This window comes from Neolamprologus multifasciatus, chromosome 4, assembly GCF_963576455.1.
Source record: "Neolamprologus multifasciatus chromosome 4, fNeoMul1.2, whole genome shotgun sequence".
NCBI lineage: Eukaryota > Metazoa > Chordata > Actinopteri > Cichliformes > Cichlidae > Neolamprologus > Neolamprologus multifasciatus.
Genome location: NC_140442.1, coordinates 16661378 through 16680013, shown reverse-complemented (window position 1 = coordinate 16680013; position 18636 = coordinate 16661378). Strand labels below are relative to the sequence as shown.

The following is an 18636-nucleotide window of genomic DNA, read 5'->3' as shown; positions in this document are numbered from 1 at the left end:
ATTTACAGTGAAAAAGCGTGACAACACTCCCAAAAACTCAATTTCACAGCAGTGTTCCACAATAACTCCTGATTCCAGGAGGCAGTACACAGGAAAAGGCAGGTAGGTTTCTTCACAGATAGCAAGAGATACATATAACACCAGTGCCAGGGATACACTGACTGTAGTCATTCAACCATTCAATACCGACTAAAGCTCAGGCACTCCCCTAAGTAGTCGCTTTTAACTACGTCATCACAGGCAGATGCATCATTGCCAGCAGGTGTGCCATACCAATAGGTGAGAAAACTCCACTGAGTCCTGCTGCTGCACAAAAACCGGCATACCCACATAGAAACACACAAACAGACGTAAAAACAAACCGGCATCGAGGAGGAATGAGGCACAGAGCATTTGATTAAGGGAAAGGCAGAAACTAGCCGGTCAGCACAAAGAGGACAGAGGGATCGTAACATCTTGAATCTTGGTCTGGATGCCAGTCTTTTAGATACTTCACTAAATTAAAATACTAAATTCTTTTATCTGAAAAGTATACTAGCACACTAGCAACTGTGTCCAGGACAGAAACAACTACATTATACTGCAAAGGTAAGTCAGGTCCCTGACTCCTATTTCTACTGTCTGACCTTTGTTTTGATCTCAACTAACAACCTGAAAGGCTTTGTGATTGTCTCTTGTGAACTTATTGTCCTATCACTTTGATATACTCTAACCATCAGCCTATAATTCACTTCAGTTTAATTGTATTTATATAGTGGCAAATCAACGCATCAGTTGCCTCAAGACAGTTTCTATTGGAAGGTAATGACAATAATACAGAGAAAACCCCAACATTCAGATGAACCCCTCAAGCACTTGGCAAAAGAGGGAAGGAAAAACTCCCTCCCAGGGTCATAAAGGGGGGTCATTTCCTTCAACAGGTTAAGGGTGATAGGGAGAAAGACAGGACACACATACAGGAAAAAACACACTGTGAAAGAGAGACAAAGATTACTAATAACTAATGATTACATGCAAAGTGATTCATATAACACAAAGAGAGTGGGAGAAGAACAACCACTCAGTGTATCATGGGAAGGTGCCAGCAGCTTAGGCCTACTGCAACATAATTATAGGAGGGTTCAGGGTCACCAAAACTTATTCAAAACTTGTGTTAGTTCCTGCCTCAGTAGACTGGTCTGATGACAGCTAGAATACTAATATAAAATAAAAACGATGTTATGTTATGCTCCAGAAACTGCTCTGAACCATACTTTAAATTTACAAAGACTCAAATGAATAAATTAGAGGGGAAAAAAAGCAGCAGCATTGATTCAGAGGCAATGAAATATAAAAATATAAAATATGTAGCAGCCATTTCTACTCATTCTTTCCTACCTTTGCTTTCATTTTCCTAAAATTCTGAGATGTAATATGATCTTCACAGAAGATATAGCATGAAAGGATACACATTACTTCCTATTTCTCTGCAGTGGTCACAAGGTTTTCAAAGGGTTTTCAGCAGGTGGTTTTCAAAAATCACATTGATAACATGGAAACTGCCTTCCCATATCGAAGGTCAGAGTGATACATTTCCTTTCTGATTGGCTTGAAAAAAATCACAGCCTCTGTCTCTCGTGCTCCATCTCCTCTGTTAGGTAATATTGATATTTTGCTCAGTCTGAAATCAATGACCTGTCACGCCCCATTAGGTGAGATAGGAATGCTTTTTTGTCCTTTGCAGACTGTTGCCGGGTCTGGTAGTGAGTGTCTCTGTGATGCATGCTAACAATGGGTCCTTTGTGGTGACTCAAGGTCAGAGGGAGATCACAGGGGTCTTGGATTAACTCCCCTCCGGAGGTTTTTCATCTTTGTGAAACAGAGAATATATACTTGCGGTTTGACCTTGGGAAGCTGTTTTCTTCCCATCAGGTTCCGACAACATTTTCAAGGCTGTGGTCAGTGGCTTCATGCGCAGGTAAACATTGAGAAAATGATCTGGCAAAGTGAGATAAATTGTCCAGTTTTTCTTTTCCATCTCAAACTTCTCCCAAGAAATCCCTTTGCAACAGTAAAGGCGTGTACGTGTCTTACAAGTGAACAACATACACACATTCTCATATGAATCTATTGATTGCTTCACTTGAAAAATATGAGCTGGGAATTGTGCCGCCCTGTTCTTTGTTCTGAGGCAAGATGTCTGTAGAGTGTAATATGACGAAGGCGAATTGTAAGACTCACCAGACATTCTGTAGAGGATCAGTTGTTCTTAAAGGATCAAGTGTTTGCCAAACATGAAAGCGTTTTAAGATAAATTTTCACAAAGATACTCAATCTTTTCTTCTTTCATATTTCTTTTGTGGATTAGTTCATTTATAACCAATAAACCCTTGCAGCTAATATATCCAAGGAATTCAGTGAAGATTTCAGAGAAGACTGTTTTTTTAACTGATGCGTGTCTTGATGTTTTACTGCCAGAATTTTCTTTCATCAACTTAAAAGGAAATCTTGGCACGACATGAGTTGTTACCACATGCAGTAAGACAATTGTTTCTTTTTATTTTGTTTCAGAAAGGATTAATAGAGACATCGTCTCCACAATCTCCCTCATGCTGGTCCATAGCAAAGCTTTTCAGTATTTCATGATTTTTGTTTTTTCCACCAGTTACAATCACTGGTGGACATGCAGCGAGGCCGTATTGGCTCCACAGAGTTTGTCTTTTCTTACGCATCTTCCATCTTATTTTTCTCTTTTTGAGGTAAAAATGTTTGGAGGTTGTTGCCAACCGAAACCTGATGCATTTTGCCAAGTACACTTTAACAGTCACAGTTAGTGCTGAAGAAGATGCCAGTCCTTGTGTCTGGTAATACCAACAGTAGGAAATGTCTACTTGTCGTGTTACATTTATTGATGTGATTGCCATATTGGAAACTGGAAATTTAAAGTTTTTAAAAACTGCCCCACAAAATCAATCTGAAGTATTTTAAGTTTTCAAAAAGGTGTATATGGACATACAAGTATCTGTCATGATCCTCGGGTTTTGTGCATTTTCAGTTTCTAATGAATTTCTGACCTCGAGTTTCTATCCAGGTTTGTTTTGTATCCTTTGATGTTTGGAGTTTTGTATTCTTATTTTCACATACTCTGTTTTAGCCACTTCCTTAGTTTTGTTTCAAGTATGTGTTTGTTTAAGGCTGTAGGTGAGGTGGAGGAGTCGGTTTGGGGCCTTTCACACTAGAGACCCAGGTTTAAGATATACACATCACTTGCATTTTAAATACATTAGTAATTATAAATATGTTATTTGTTTAGGTATTAAAGAGTACTTGGTTAGGTTTAGAAAAAATAACCAGGTTTATTTGTATGCCGTTATGGGTGCATGTCTGATGCAGGGGCGTTAACACCTTTCTTATATCACCACTATGAAGACCGATGAGCGTTGTCAACAGGTTTACTGATATTCAAAAGGGTAAAACTAAAAACAAGACAAAAAATACAGTCATGACATATATATGTGCAGCATAATATACATTTATATACTACAATGCTACTACATAGCATATGTCTAATTATGTCAACTTTTTAAACTACTACTGATGCTATCCCAGACGACCTCCAAAATCGCGGGTAGCTAGCTTAACAAAAGGACTAGCTTTACAGCCAAATACTGCATTAGCGGGGAACATATTGTACAAAAAACAAAGTTGCAATTTATACTTTAAGTACATACCGGCGATACAACCATAAACCGAAGATTTGAACAGTATTTTTTCCAACAGGACACCATAAACTGTGTGCCGATATGTTTCCCTTCTTTTTGCCTTTCTTGCGCCGACTTCCTGTTCAATAAAGTTGTTTCAAAATAAAGCCGTTTCTAAAGCGCATTACTTGGAGCAACCACAGAGGGCGCTGTAAACACATAATAAATAACAGGTGACTGAGAATAATATTTTAGTGATACAACATTTTACAACTTTTAGTGATAACAGAACAATTTGAACTTGCCACATGTTTTAAAATGCTGTGGCTCTCTGATTTCTCTTCAAAAAGGTATGCACACAAAATACAGGACACAAAATACATTTCAAATTGGAATGCAATACTTTCAAAATTGTGATGACTGACTCACACACACACACAAACAAAACAATTTGTGTCCATGAACATGAAAAGAACAGATTCTTTTTTTCGAGACTATTTCACAAACTGCTGTAAGTCCAGGTTGTTCCAAAACGTTCATGGGAAATAAAAAGTGGTTGACGTTTATGCTCATTCCCTGAGATTCTGAAGCTGGCAGGTACGAGAGCCTGGAAGCAGCACCAGTGTTGCCTATGTCTGCAGGATTACTTCTCCAAGGTCAGAGCAGTTATCTTTTCCCGTTTCCTGTCCTTCTTACCCTCCACTTTTCTCATTTTCTACTTCTGACCAGAAGGAGAGTCTTAGCTGTGAGGGGGGAAGACAGATCAGGTTGTTATTCATTATGGTTTCTGACTGATGATTATTGCAAGAAAAAAATCAGATGCCTATCTTCTTGTAAAGATGCCACATTATTTATAATTGGTTCAAAGAAAATACTCAATTTGTTACTGACATTGTCAGGCAATGGAATGGGCATGGGCATATTTTATTATCTAATTGATATATGAGGGAGTGGAGAAAGAGCCCCATGTAGTCAAGGCAAGATGTAGATAAGGGATATGCCAGTGGTATCGGTGTATAAATAATACGGATGATCTGATATATTGTCGTGTTGGTGTTGTGTTGTTCCAGGATCAACATTGCAAGTGACCATTGTTCATTGTTGTGACATTATTCTTTGGCGCGCCAAGCCATTTGTGCATTTATGAAATTTCAATGTTGTAAGGACAATATCAATTCTGCTTAGTGTTTATTAAAGGGTTAGGGTCAGGGTGCGTTGATCGGCGGACAGAGGCGGTTTCTCGCAGCTTAAGTACAGTTTTTTGTTTTACGGCGGTTTTTCCCGAAGTCGCAAAAGTATGACGTCACAACATTCTGATTGGTCACTTGCAATGTTGATCCTGGAACAACATTTACTATGGTGATCTGGGAACAACACGAACACGACGATATCAGATCGTGCAAATAATACACTACTGTGCAAAAATAGTGTATTATTATTAGTAGTGTAGTATACAGTTTCCGGGCTTTTTGAAGGTCTATCTTGTCTAAAGGTTCTTTGGACATTGGTTACGTTTTTATTCATTTTCAGTCCAGTCTCGTACCTGACCATTTTCTGAGGAAGGCTTGTTTTTGTTACAGTAATCAACTCTGCCCTATAAATCATTCAATCATAAAATAGGCACCTGACTAAGGGATGTTCAGTGAAGGATCATCAGAAATGGTTTCCATGAAGGGTGGTCAAGAAGATATTCTTAAGGAACGGATGAAAATCAGTGAAAGTGGTTCTTATGGAACAATTAATGCACTGATGAATCTCACTATAGATAGTGAGTGTCTCCAACCATCTGTAAAACAATTGGAGCCTCTGACATGGTTTGAGGCTGCATTTCAGAGGGTTGTGTTGGGGATCTTGTCAAAATTGATGAATACAGAAAAGTACCATCAGATTTTGATTCACCGTGCAATACCATCTGGAAATCCTCTGATTGGCAGTGGCTTCATTTTCAGCGTGACAATGATCCCAAACACACTGCCAATGTAGTAAAAGCACATCTGGATAGAAAAAACACACAGTGGAAGACAGCAACACAGAAGCTGGCCTCCTCCAGAGCCCCTGGCTGCTAACATCCAAAGTAGACCTTTGAATGTCCTTCAAGAAGGAAAACTATTCCTGAAGACTACTTAAAGAAATTACAAGAAAGCTTGCCCAAGAGAATTCAGGCTGTGTGGAAGAATAAAAGTAGTTATATGATATTATTACTGCCTGTGTACGTCACTGGTTCTGCATGCAGCTCCTAACTGGCCATACTGGTATACCTGCAGACTCTTTTTTTTTTTTTTTGAGGGGAGGCATTATTGTGAAAAATCTGGGATCACTTTCTATTTTTGACAGATTGGTTGTGATGTCTAATGTTTGGGTTTGTGGACCACCAGATTGATGCATTTTAACAGCAGACAGCAGCATATGCTGGATTTACTCCTGTCAGTCATGTGAAATCACAGTATGCATTTTAGGAAATAATAAAGGGGAAAGGATTCTGAAGAACTGTTACCATAGGTTTTTTAGTCATACTATTACTCAACTCCTGTTAATATTGTACTAAGCTGTCTCGTAGAGGAATACTTGATGATGATTGGTAATTTATTTCAAACATGTAAACAATATACAGGTACATTTAGAAAAGAAAATAAGAGAAAAAAATACTATACAAAAAAATCAATACATTTCAATATAGCTGCCGTTCTGATTAATTTACATGTTAAAAGGGAGTACTTGAGAACTGAATGAAGATTACTTTAGATCATGTGTGAGAGTAGAGGCTGGTGAGATAAGAATCAGTTCTGTCTGGACCAGACTGCAGCTGCCATGTGAAAGCAACAGTGGTTGTATTGATAAAATGGGTAATGTGTAAGAAAGATATTACAGATAAAAACATTTTATGCTCTGTTACAAAAAAATGAACATCAGTGTAATATGTGATTTAAACTATGTGTTGCAATTGTTTATGAAGAACAAGCTCCAGTTCCTGCCTTTTATAGCACACTAGTGCACTGCATTGCCTGCTGTCAAAGGCATGTTGGCATCAGCAAAGGTAGATGTCACAGTCACTGGAGGTTTATTTAAAAAAAAAAAAAAAAACTAAAACCTTGAGGTCAAAGAGGAGTGTTACATAATGCATGTGGTCAAAACTTTTTGAGGTTTGTGAGATTAATATTTGTTTGGTAATTAAATATTTGGTTGCTGCCAAATATAATCTGATAAAAAATCAGTGTCTGACTTTCTATTATTGGTTCATAAATTTATAAAACATGGAATGAGAAGCCCAACAGTGTCTTTCAAACTGGTAAACCAGCATTCAAGAGGAAGAAATTCCTAAAGATCAGAAGGAAACAAAGTCATGAATTAACAAACTTAATTTGGATTTTAATTTTACAAACGCACTTTTTTTGTCACATTCATTGAAAAGAAACCAAATTGACTGTCCCTAATACCTCATTTCTATAGGCAGCAAGTTGACTGTTGCTCTTAAAATAGGAGTAACATCAAAGCTTTTCTCCCAGAGCTTGCATGTTAAGCCTCCTGGGCACCAGCTGGTCCCTGGGGTCCTGGCAGGATGACAGCCAATAGGCTTCTTCCCAAAGCCAATGCACTTAACAAGCTATTAAATTCTGACTCTGCCTCCTATAAACATACACAGTGTCAATATATGAGACATGCTGACATTACTACACGTATACAAAACACAGGGGAAAGCTTTGTACTTTTATTAGAAAAAATATAAGTACAATTAAAAAAAAAAAAACAGGGATGCAAGGATACACCTCATGCATCGTTCTCTACATCTAATATGGAGTGGTTGGGATTTTTTTCGAGGGGGGGGGGGGGGGGGGCAAGTCAGGACTCACCAGCTTTGCCTCTGCATGTTATTTCAGTCCATGAATCCCGAGGTTCTGAACTGATTATGATATGCACTGCTTGGGAAGGAAGGAACTTGATATGTATCAAACAAATACAAAGATACAGGTACACAGACACACATTCCCTTTCATGTTTTCGTCCAAACTGTCTTCCCTCCCATCTTGTTACAACGCATGGCTTCTTGCAATTTGTTACTATATGAGGGTCATCCATAATTCAGGGAAATTTGCTTGGAATAGCAGAAAGCATGTTTTTTGCGGGGGGGGGGGGGGGGGGGGGTGTTCATAACAAAGCCAGAGATAGCTGAAGACCGGCGGGGCCTGGAGCAAATCCAGCAGTGACCTGTGTGCTGTTTTCATCTAATGCATTGTCAAAACCCAAAGATAGCGGTTTGAAAAATACAATCTAAATACAAATAAAAAATACAAATAAAAAAATAGATCATTTTTAACCTAAAATATGTTTTAGATTAAACACAAGTGATGCAGATTGTGTCATTCAAGAAATACAAAGAATTTGGACTTTATCGATTGCTTGATAGAAGTTTGCTCGTGCTTTAACCAGGGGGTGGAGGATAGTGCATGCTGTGAAAGAAAGGCTGTAGGACCTCTGCTGTCCCAATATTGTGTGGGTGGCTAAGTGCTGATTCACAGCAAATCATCATTGCTTTCATCTGATGTGAAGTCATGCCAGGGCTTAGGGTATAAGACTGGCTATCCAGCAGCATTGATCAACACTTTGTGCTGAATACGCGTAAAGTGTGTGTATCTGTGTTTTAAGGGGATTAACTAATTTGATCTATTTTTTTTTCTTGCAAGGGTAGGTGAGAGAACAGATTGTGAGAGTCTCCTGTTATCCATCACAAATACGTGTGACACTGCAGGGGTCCAGTTAGTGACTGTTTTTACCCTCTTTTGTTCAAGGTGTCAGCATAATGCAATGACAGAAGCTCTTCTGGGTTCTGTTCTTAATACTGCACAGGCAGGACTCTTTAGAAGGGTTGTAAATCTGGGCTGCAGTCTGGTACTTAAATGCTAAACAAACTGTTTTAGTTTCCCTCTTCAACTCACCTGGAACTCATTATCATGTGTCATTATGTGACATGCTTTTTATATGGATGCACAATGATCCTATTTTGTTAATAACTTTGGTGTCATTTTCAATATAGTGGCATCATCAGGTCAACGTTTTCATTTGTCTACTGCTTTATTTCATGATCTGGGACTTGCAAAACTAAGGTTGTTCCGTTCCAAGGAGAGGGAGGAGAAACATGTATTTTAGGTTCTTCATCTAGATGTGTATCCACCACCTTAACCTTTATCTACCCTTATTTTGAACCCTGAATACTTAGGGAATGCTAACATGCCAAAATTACAGTGACACACTACAAAGACTGGACAGATTTTCAGCCTATGACAGGTTGCTGAGTCTGTTCCCTTCCATTTCTTGCTGCTCTGAGCACTTAGCTAGACGTATTCTAAAGAGCTCACCCCTTGGGAGCTTTGTGCCTCAACAGATTTGGCTATTTCTGTAATTTTTGTAATTATTTCAGTGAAGAAAAAAACTATATAATATTATATATATATTATTGTTTTTGATTTTTTGATTTTCTTTTACAGTCCTTTAGTTTAGAAGCAGAATAGCATCACCTCTTTTTTTAACGCCATGAATTTATAAAATTATGAGAAAGTAATACTGAAAACCTGAAAGTATGTCCTTGACTCATTGAGCACTGTAGAGGAGTTCAGGCAAACAAGCATTAATATTATATCAGTCCCATTGTTACTTTCATATTATGCCTGAGCGAGTAAGTGGGTTGCCATGGAGTTTTCATACAGAAGGAACAGAGAGAGCAACGGCTTCATGGTGCACAACCCTTTGAATTCAATGTTCCTCACATGTGTTCACAGTGTGTGCAAGACTTCGGCACTGCTCTCAACTGAAAACTTCTGTTTCATCTTTGGGTTATGACCAGAGACCCTGATGTGATGTCCATTGTCAAAGTACCAGTACATTATATCGGTGTGACCTGCTCTTTATGGCTTGAAAGTTTCACAACACCCCAAATTCTGACACCTTTAATGGTTTCCTGGTCCTTGATTCTAGACTTTCAGATTTGTATTTTTGGACCTTGAATTCATTATTAAGCACTCGCTGTTGTGGTTACAGTCCTTGGTTTATGATTTTCATTATTTCTTTTACAATAGTCTCTGTTGGTTATAAGGTCATGTTTTTGTATATTTGTCTCCGTTTATTTTAGTTTCTAGGTTTGTGTAATTTTTTGTTCGTTCCTTTTGTTCTTTACGTAATGGGAAGGCTTTAGGACCCAGGGGACCCAAGGGAGGGTATAAAAGAGGAAGTAGCAGCAGGTGCTCTTCTTCTCTCATTTGTACTGATGAGCGGCTGTGAACAATGGTTGTGTGAGTACGTGAAGAGCCTAAGAAGTTTCGTCTTCTACACAAACAGTTGTTTTAAGCTTCTACAGCAGAGGTTCGAGGTACAGGCTGTTTTTCTTTTAGTGCTTTTTTAAATTCATTGAAATGTATGTGATGTTTATTGTATTTTATGTTTCTAGCAGTGATTTTAGAAGACAAGCCAGGTGTGCAGCAAACACAGTTTTCTGCTGGAGGTATGTTAACTTAATATATTTGACATTAAAAAAAAGTATATTTATGCACTACAATCTAATTTATATTGTATTGCCTCCTGCAGGACAGGCTGCACATGTGAATTTGTCACTGTTTTTTCCTCCTCTCCTCTAACACTTACTAAAATAAACAGGGCCACACAAAAATAAAAACAAAACGCCGTAACTGATATGACCTGGATCCTGTCGACAACAATGGAAATGCACATGAAACTAAACGGTAGGAAGGCAGACAGAACACACAGAAAAGGACTTAACGTGTGTCCAGCGTCAGAGGTGGGTCAAATGTAACACCAAGGTTTCTAATGGGGGGTTTAATATAAGAAGCAAGAGGGCCTAGACTTTTAACCACGAGGGGAACAGATTTCTCAGGAGCAAAGACAATGACTTCAGTTTTATCAGCATTTAGTTGAAGATAATTATCAGCCATCCAATCTTTTTTGTTGTTGTTTGTTTGTGTTTTTTTTTTTCACAGAGGGAAGTGACGGAAGTGACAGACAAGGTAAGCGACTCATGTTGTAACTGACGTCAGACGCCGGAGATGTTGGCGGAAAATTAAAGTGAATGGTAGTTTAGAATTGAACAAATTCCTTTAAGCTTCAGTATTACCAAATACACTTATCAATTGTCTTATAGAAAACAAACATATTCAGGAATTAGAAAAAAATATCAAATCCCTAGAAGAAGCCTACGTGTCACACGAAGATCAGGAAACATTGAACAAAATACGCAAAACAAAACTAGAATTAAATGACATAATTGATAATAAAAAAAAATTCTGAGTAAAAAGACTACGCTTACAAAATTATGAATATGGTGATAAATCCGGTCAATTTCTAGCAAACCAGCTAAAAATAAAGAAAAAAAACAACTATGTGCTGTTCAAGATTCATCTGGGAACACAATATATGACCTGAAACAAATAAACAAACATTTCAGGGATTTCTATAAAACATTGTATTCACCACAAATAAACCCATCTAAAAAGGAAATTGATCAGTTTTTGGACAACATAACTCTTCCAAAATTATTAGACACTCAAGCAATGGCACTGGATTCCCCACTGATGCCAGGTGAACTCCAGGAAGCCCTGATAAGTATGCCCAATAATAAGGTTCCAGGTCCAGATGGCTATCCTGCAGAATTCTACAAAGAATTCTGGACGATTCTAGCCCCAATTTTTTTTATAGAACGTTGTTGGAAATCAAAGAAAAGGGCAGACTTCCATCAAATATGAATTCTGCAAACATTAATCTCCTGCTAAAACCAGGCAAAGACCCTGTATATCCCTCAAGCTATCGTCCAATATCCCTTATAAATGTAGACCTTAAAATAATCTACAAAGCTCTCTCAAAGAGATTAGAGAAAATAACTCTCCTCTTAATTCATCCTGACCAAACTGGTTTCATAAAACAAAGGCACTCATCAACAAATACACGTAGCTTACTTAATTTGATAGACTACTCATACAGTAAAAACATTGAAACTACAATATTTTCTTTAGATGCAGAAAAAGCATTTGACAGAGTTAACTGGAAATTTCTATTTGCAACTTTACACAAATTTGGTTTTGGAACCTCTTTCATTAACTGGTTAAAAATATTATACAATTCCCCAACAGCTTGTGTCAAAACAAATGAACAAACATCCTCCAGCTTCTGTCTCCTGAGGGGCACCAGGCAGGGATGTCCACTCTCCCCTTCACTGTTTGCAATGTTTATTGAACCACTAGCAGCAGCAATTAGACAGAATTCAGTAATTAAGGGCATAAAATGCAAGAACGTGGAACATAAAATCAGCCTTTATGCAGATGATGTGTTACTTTTTGTCAAACTCAATAACCAATCTCTCTGGGGTGATTGAATTGATAAACTCTTTTGCAAGAATATCAGATTACTCAATTAACTGGTCAAAATCTACAGTCCTTCCGATTAATTGCTCCTTCCATAATTCTTTTTCTACACCACCGCAATTGGGAAATATAAAATATTTAGGTATTAATGTTTCTCCCAAGCTTGCAGATCTAACTAAATTAAACCATATCCCACTTTTAAAGAAAGTAGAAGGCAATCTGGCTAGATGGAAATGTTTACCCATATCACTCATGGGAAGGGTTGCCGCTATAAAAATGATGGTCTTACCAAAAATAAATTATTTATTCTCAATGATCCCAACTAAACTGCCACAAGATTGGTTCAGATCTCTAGATATATGTCCAAATTCCTTTGGAAAAATAAACCCCCACGCATAAGCTTAAAAACACTACAAAAGACCAAGGATAAAGGCGGATTAGAACTACCTAACTTTCAGCACTACTTCTTAGCCAACAGGCTTCAATTTATCTCAGGATGGCTAAAACATACCTTCTTAGATGAACCTTGGCTAGATGTAGAACAAGCACTTTGCAATAATCTAGAGATTTCAGACCTACCATTTATCAGCTCAAACATCCAACAACATGAATGCTTCAAAAGCATCAGCATCAGCTCTTCTCTGACAGCATGGTGAGGGTTTCTAAAATTGATGTCTTCACTAATCCCATGTAAACGTACACCTATCTGGAACAACCCTGACATATTACAAAACAATATGATAAACTTTCCAGATTGGAGTGGTAAAGGAATCAAATACTTAGAACATATATTGGAAGGAACAGAATTTATTCCATTTGACCAACTAGTTACACAATATGGGATCAACAAGAAAAGTTTTTTAGAATATCAACAAATTAAATCCATAGTAAAAAAAGAAATTTAAACCGGGTCAAGTTGAACTACAAACACCACCAAGTGTGGTACAATTTCTTACTCTTAAAACCCCAAAATTACTTTCCAAAATATACAGAATGCTTTCTAAAATAGATGAATCAATATCACTTCATATTGCAAAATGGGAAGCGGATTTATCAGTTAACTTGGACCAAAACTTCTGGTCTCAGATATGCTTAAAAACCTTTCATTTAATTAGAAATCCCAGTCTTCAATTAATTCAATACAAAATACTACATAGAGTACACTATACAGGTCATTGGATGTTCAAAATGGGCTTTACGTCTACCAACTGCTCACACTGCCAAACCAATTCACCGGACAATTATATCCACGCTCTTTGGTTCTGTCCACCAGTTCAGAAGTTTTGGCGTGAGATATGTGAAGACTTATCGAAGCGTCTGAAATTTAACATTCCAACTTCCCCTTTAGTGTGTTTGTTGGGCAGCTTAGATAATGTCACTACAGAAAAAAAAAATAGCCCATATGGTTTTTACTGCCCTATGCATAGCCAAGAAAACAGTCCTCATGAACTAGAAAAATAAAAAGATCTTAATTCTAACCAATATAGAAATTATCTATTAGATTACATTAGTCTTGATACAGCCTTTGCCACCACATCAGATCAATTGCTCTGGGCTCCTTTGATCAGCTCCATAACCTAGTGGGGGGTCATATTTTGGTCCTACCTTCGCTGTTGTGATTGGTGTGGGGGTAGGGACAGGCTTGGGGCGTCGGGGGATTCCCCAGGAGCATCTTCCTTGGAGGGCTCAAGCCCCGGCTGGGCCTTGGGGGCTTGGGTCCTGGTGGGTGTATGGGGCCCAGCCCTGGCGCAGGGTGCCGCCAGTGCATCGAGCCACCTGGGGAGCTCTTCAACTGGTGGGGGAGGCTGTTACATCTTGCAGGAGGTCTCCTCTCTTCAGGAACTCGCTGTGCAGGTGGGGGAGATATAGGAGAGGTGGAGGAAGATCTCAGCCTGGGCGTCTGTTGTCTTGTGTAGTCTGGAAGATGAGTGGATGACAGGGTGGGTGTAGTTTTCTCTGTGGTGGGGTCAGATGGGCTGTCCCGGGCTCTGTGGGGCTGAGTCGGGGCAGTCTGCTTCTCTCCACCCCAGGGAAAAGGGTAACACTACCTGGGTCTGGGTGCAGTTTTCCCCTCCAGAGGCAAGGGTACCTTAGAGCAGCGGTCCCCAACCCCCGGGCCTTGGACCGGTACCGGTCAGTGAGTCGTTTGGTACCAGGCCGCGAGAGTTGAGGCTCAGGTGTGAAATGTATGGTTTTCAAGGTTTTTATTGGTTTCAGCATTATTTTGTTATCGTTTTTATCGTTAACTCGGTTTTCCTGGGTCTTTTCACATGTGTTATGAATAAATCTTCTTTTTTTGGTGCCAGTACTAGTTTTATTTTGTTGTATTTATCCGCAACACCTTAAAGGCCGGTCCGTGAAAATATTGTCGGGCATAAACCGGTCCATGGCGCAAAAAAGGTTGGGGACCGCTGCCTTAGAGTACGCTTGGAGTGTGATTGTGTGTACAGTGTCTCTTTATGTCTGTCTCCATGTTGGGTGAGTGCTGAGTAATTGCATTTAAGAGCATGAGGGTGGGAATGGATGTTTGTATCTATGTGTGCCGGTTTGTCTGTGTCTATATGTCAGGTTGGGTATCAGACGCCACCTCTCTAGGGACATCTCAGGCCCTCCAAGGTATGGAGGCCTATCTCCCCCCACCACTTCCCCTGCCAGTGGCAGATCCCCTCAGACATCGGTGCATTGGCAGTTCTTTGTGTCTGGGGATGGGCGTCCAGGTACACACCGGCTCACTCCTGGTGGCTGCTAGCCTGGGGCTCGCTCAGGCCACTTCGGCGGTGGGGTGCTCTCGGCCTGGGGCTCGGTCACTCTGGCACAGCTGGCTGCCGGCGGAGCTCACAGGCACGTCACTGCAACCCCCCCTGGTGTACACATGTGTACACAGGTGTACACATGGGTGCTCACACACAAACTGCACCCTTTTTGGCTCCTACCGCAAAGCACACTGTGCGCTGTCGATCTTACATGCTGCACAATAATGTTTAATATTTAGTATTTACTGTTATATTCCCATAGATCATCGTGATGTTGTTTATTATATTGCTCTTTTTTTCCGTCTGCTTGTTTTCTCCATGGAATGCCATGGATGACCCAAGTGATGAAGAGGATTCCGGGGAAGACTGAAAAGCACACGCTGAACAAGGTCTTGGTGCTGGTCAGCTCAGTGGGACTTATCATGAATAAGGATTTTGTGTCCTATGAGAAACTGAAGGACCTACTCCTGAAGCTGAAGATGACACAGGCAGAGCTCCAAAAGTACAGGATCCTTTCGACAGCAGTTTGTTAAAATGTTTTCGGCTTCACTCTATAAGCTCCACTACAATATCCTTTATAGAATGGGGAACCCAAAACCCCATACGGAGAAAAAGAAGCCTCCAGACCTCCCCCTGGAGATGGAGGAAGAGGATGCGCCTGTTCTTGAAGTTGACGAGGAACCTGACCTATTGCAGACAAGAGCTGTGTACGTGCCCGCGACCGTGGCTCAGGGGGTTGGGAAGCATATCTGTAACCGGAAGGTCGCCGGTTCGATCCCCGGGCTCTCTCTGTCCTGGTCGTTGTGTCCTTGGGCAAGACACTTTACCCTACCACCTACTGGTGTTGGTCAGAGGGGCCGATGGCATGATATGGCAGCCTCGCTTCTGTCATTCTTCCCCATTGACTGTAGAAAACATGGACAACGTGACAGCTCCCCAAAAATGAAGCCAAAACGTCTCTATCGCCCTCTGGTGTCTGGCTGCAGTATAGGTCATAAACCCCGCCTCCTCCATGTTAGCGGACAGGACTGGGGTCGGACTAAAATAAATTAATTCTCCTTAGATAATTTTTTTCCAAAGATTCTTTCTTTTGTTTTCAATAGTTCTCATCACGCTGATTGATGTCCAAGGGGTCTCCTTTCCCATAAGTTTGATTCTAATTCCTACCGCGGTGATGTTAAATTGGGGTGAAACGTCATCATAAGAGCTTTGACTGACAGCTGCAGTCACGGAGAAACTTGCGTATCTCTGTTTGCGAATAGCAGATAGAGCGTAGGCTCTGAGAGGAGGGCCAGCGTTTACGCTACGAAAACACGACAGAGTGTTTTAACCTGACAGCCTGAGGTGTTCTTCAGTAAACTGGACTACCCGACAGAAGGACCCGAGGCCCCGCTGCACTTTTTCGGTAAGTTAAACGTGTTTGTAAGCTAATCCGTAACTACAGTCCTTGGCTCGGTCCTGAGACCTAGCTAGCTAAGATGAGCACTCGGCTGTCAGGGTTCGTTTAGCTGTACAGGTGAATGAATTTACTAAAGAAATCAAGAGAAACGCTCCGGGCTGCTCAGTCACTAATTACTGTTACTGTACTTTTATTACAAGTATTATACTGTAAAAGCAACAGGCTGCACACTGCTGCAGCTCCTGTGCAGAGCTGAATATTAAAGATGTGCAAACAACAGCATGTTTTCAGTCTCTTGCCACATCTGTAAAGACGGTAACAATTTTTTTTAAAAGCTTGTACTTCAGTAACTCCTCATTAATCAGGAACTATGGATTAAAGTACTGTAGTGTACTGTAATACTGAAAAAAAATGTAAGAGAAGAACTTCAGATCCTGAGTGTGTGAGGACAGAAGAATCAGCTTTATTTCAATATTGAGGGATAAAATTTATATTTGGGTTTGATGGTTCTGTTGTCTTTGTGATTACAGGAGCTGCCCTCAGATTCAGACCTCAGCACCACCCAGTGACAGCAGACAGATCATCCAACATGTTCACTGCAAAATGAACTGATGAAAACAGTACAAAGGTTAAAGTACCACACGTGCTGTAGTGAAAGCTGCAGCTGTTTTATTGATAAAGTTAAAGACAAAAAACAAAAGGATTAATCACTCATGTAATTGTGTCACAATATATCAGCATTAATAGGACCTCAGTTTGGTGTTTCACAAAGCTGCTGATCTCAGACCTGCACAGCTTCTGTTGATGTACACTTGATGTACTCAGCTGCATGAAGAGCATATGACACAATTAAATAAAACCTGATGAAGGTCAAAGGTCGTCACTTGTATGTTGAACTACAAACTTGTCATCTGGAATTTTTTCAGGTTTTTTTTTTTTTTTTTTTACACATAGTGTGTTATTTACCATAAAGTGATTCAGAGTCATTCATACCAGAATAACCAGAGAGGATCACATATTTTTAAATATATAACTTTCTACAGGACTGAATATAATATCTTTATGTAAAAGTCCAGAGCCTCTGGGGAGTATCTGAGTATTTATAACATTACACAAACCAAAGGTCTCATCACAGTGTTGATGAAATGCTGGGTTTATCCATCTCCTGGGGCGGGCCTACAGAGGAGTGCTGAAGATTTCCCTGTGAGGGAGCTACTGGTGAAGATCATGAGTCCTGCTTGATCAATGTGATGAGCTTCAGTCTTTCTGGTGTTTCTTAAATGAAGCCTCTTACAGCGGGTCAACAGAACTTATGGCACAGCACAGCTATGATGAAAGAAAGGGAAGAAGTTTCTCCAAACCTCTGGACCCAGGAAACCCAGCTTGGTCCTGATGGTCTCCCTCACTAGTTTCTCTCCAGGGTGAATGTAGCTGTTGATATAATATGGACTCTATTATTAAATGAAAAGAACAAATTAGACTACACTGAAACGTTCTGCTGATGTTTTTAGAGTCTCCATGTTACCAGGATGTAGAGGGCTCTGAAGATTTAAACAGTTTTAGATCCATTACACTCAGTCTTATGTTAAAATCTCAAAGGACAGCTTTATATTTTTGATATTAACAGTAACTCTGGGCCTCTGTAGAGTGTGCAGCTGATCTCATCGCTGTCTAAAAATGGATAAAAAAAACATAAGTGTTGAAGACTATTAGAGTAGTAGGTGTGTAGCATCACTAACTAGCTAGCAACAAGCCTCCAACACAGTGCGTATGCTAGCGGCTAATCTAACTAACGAATTAACAACAGAGTGATTTTAGAACTATAAGATGTGTCTTTTGTATAACAGTGACGTGGTTGTATTTACCTTAATTAAACGAGTCGTCAGTCGTGGTAAACCAGCAAAAAAACTCGAGCAGCCGGGCTACGTAAAAAGTGTAGGGGGGCGTGTTTGCGGTCACGTCCAGCGGGTGTGTGGGCGGGAGCGTTACACAGTCGCTCCACCTCAAGTCACTACTGCGCAGACTCTGGCTCCAAATTTGCAAGATGGCAGCCTCCACAAGCGGGGTATTTTGGCTTCATTTTTGCACAATGGTAGGAGGCGGGGTCGCGTCGTCCATGTTTTCTACAGTCAATGGTCTGCCCCAGGGCAGCTGTGGCAACAACTGTAGCTTGCCTCCACCAGTGTGTGAATGCGAGAGTGAAAGAATAGTGCCATTGTAAAGCGCTTTGGGTGCCTTGAAAAGCGCTATATAAATCCAATCCATTATTTGGGAGAAAGCGAAGAGACCTTCTCAGAAATGCATAGGCATACAAGTTGATTTCCTGTTCTAATCATGTCCTTTTTTTTATTTTGACTTTATGCTTAGAACTAGCAGAGTAGGACATTTTTTTGACTTTAAGACAAGTGTGAATTTGATTTCTGTTCTAGTTGATCTTGAAGAAG

General features: G+C 39.9%; 2 long non-coding RNA genes across 3 annotated transcripts in view; one reads left to right on the top strand and one right to left on the bottom strand.

Moving 5' to 3' along the window:
• Nucleotides 1-14857, bottom strand: part of LOC146520165 (uncharacterized) — a 54487-nt gene extending 39630 nt beyond the window's left edge. The window contains exon 1 of the long non-coding RNA XR_014873741.1: nt 11117-14857. This is a non-coding gene — a long non-coding RNA (uncharacterized LOC146520165). The remainder of the gene's footprint in view (nt 1-11116) is intronic.
• LOC146520166 (uncharacterized) lies at nt 8035-11133 on the top strand. Of its 2 annotated transcripts, none has more exons than XR_014873740.1 (3): nt 8035-10038; nt 10120-10170; nt 10323-11133. It is a non-coding gene; the product is annotated as an uncharacterized LOC146520166 (long non-coding RNA). The 2 variants fall into 2 exon arrangements; XR_014873739.1 differs by having other exon boundaries at nt 10117-10170.
• Nucleotides 14858-18636: the final 3779 nt, after the last annotated feature.